Raw genomic sequence first — 2139 nt, 5'->3', positions numbered from 1 at the left:
CAGGGATCACAGACTTCAACAGCAGGTGATAGCACAGCATCCAAAGCACCCGGACGGCACCAGCTGCTCTCTGGAGCACCTAATACTGGAATTGCGGGGGCCAGGGGAAGCCAATGATCCTGAATGGAAACCAGCACAAATGCAGAGGACAGCAGGGAGACCACCTTCCCACCAGACCACCTTCCCCCAGTGCCAGGAGGGCAGGTGGGCTTCCTTCTACCAAGACACATTCCAGGAAGAGAAAACGGGAGCAGGAAATACAGTGAAAAATTTAACACCTGAAGCAGACTGAGCTCACTCCAAAGAGCCTGCTCTAATCCAGGAGAGTCTGAGCCACCTCTGATGAGGAGGGTGTAGGTTTTATCCATCTCTGCCATCAGTGGACTGCAGCCTTCCTAAGCCAGAAAAGGCCATTTAATGAAAGCTACATTTTCTTTACACATCTTGATATGGTTTGGATGTGTGTCCCCTCCAAATCTTATTTTGAAATGTGATCCCCGATGTTGGAGGTGGGGCCTGGTAGGAGGTGGTTTGGTCATGGGGGCAGATTCCTCATGAATGGCTTGGTGCCCTCCCCATGGTAATGAGTGAGTTCTCACTCTGAGTTCACCTGAGTTCCGGTTGTTTAAAAAGCCTGGCACCTCCTCCTCTCTCTCAATCTCTCTCTCTCTCTCTCTCTCTCTCTCTCTCTCTCGCTCCCTCTCTCACGGTGCAATGTGACTGCTCCCCCTTCACCTTTTGCCATGAGTGGAAGCTTCCTGAGGCCTCCCCAGAAGCAGATGTCAGCACCATGCTTTCTGTACGGTCTGCAGAAATGTGAGCCAATTAAACCTTTTTTCCTTATAAATTACCCAGTCTCTGGCCAGGCATGGTGGCTCGTGCCTATAATCCCAGCACGTTGGGAGGCTGAGGCAGGAGGATCACTTGAGCCCAGGAGTTTGAGACTTGGGCAACATGGCGAAACCCCATCTCTACAAAAAATTAGCCAGGCATAGTGGCATGCACGTGTAGCCCCAGCTACTCAAGAGGCTGAGGTGGGAGGATTACCTGAGTCTGGGAGTCTAGGCAGCAGCAAGCTGTGATCACACCACTGCACTCAAGCCTGGGCGACAGAGTGAGATCCTGTCTCAATCAATGAGTCAATCAATCAATCAGTAACCCAGCCTCAGATATGTCTTTATAGCAACACAAAAATGGACTGACACGCATCTCAATGGCAGAGTGTAAACATCCCATCCCCTACAGGGCCCAAGATTCAACTGTGCAACTTGTCACTTATGGAAACTTCTGTGAGCAGATCCAAGCAAAACTACCTTGAGCTGAGCTTCTCCCAGTCCACCAAAGATCAAAACAGTCATAGAATGTCCTCTCCCGTATACTGGAGATCGCATGAGATGACCCAAGTAAGCCAACAGGAAGCCAAAAATATGTGTTCTCACTTCTGTGCAGATTGATCTCTGTGTTCTCAAACCCCGCCATCATTACTCTCACTAGACAATGGCACAAGAACTCAGCAGAACCCATCAGGATCACGTTGTAGGGATCAGCATTTTAACCGGGTCTTGGCTTTAAGAAGGCGCTGAGGCCGAGGGTGTAGAATGTGGGGAAGGACTAGAGGGGCTTGGGGGTTGCAGGGTTGGGATGCAGTGGAAGGATGTGGCTGACAGCCTGGGTTTGGGTCTCAAATTGCTAAATGTAAAACGTTGGTTAATTTACTTTATCTTCCCCAGCCTCTCAGTTTTTCTTATCTGTACAATATTTCATCATCATTATTGCCGTTCAAACCACCTGACATGTTCGACTGAACAGCAAGGGAAGCTTTGAAATGGAAACTAGTATTTGCGACAAAGATTTCTATGGAGTCTTCCTATTTGCAAAATGTTTTCACGTATATTTTTTTCTTAAAGCATTTTAGGGAGTGATTTTTCAAACTCTGCTCGCTGAATCACCAAAGGTCCCTGGAGCCTCCCCTTGGGGGAGGGGACTAAGGTAGGGAAGGTGCTGGGATGTGCTGGACTCCCATCTCTCATTTCGATTTTAATCCGAGTGGTGGTACGACTTTCATTGGTTTCACCTGCCTTTTTTCATAGAACAGATTCCCTGGCTTAAAACAAAAAAGAAGTTTCAAACTCACTGATT

This window comes from Mandrillus leucophaeus, unplaced genomic scaffold (assembly GCF_000951045.1).
Source record: "Mandrillus leucophaeus isolate KB7577 unplaced genomic scaffold, Mleu.le_1.0 Scaffold52, whole genome shotgun sequence".
NCBI lineage: Eukaryota > Metazoa > Chordata > Mammalia > Primates > Cercopithecidae > Mandrillus > Mandrillus leucophaeus.
This window is presented reverse-complemented; position numbering follows the sequence as displayed.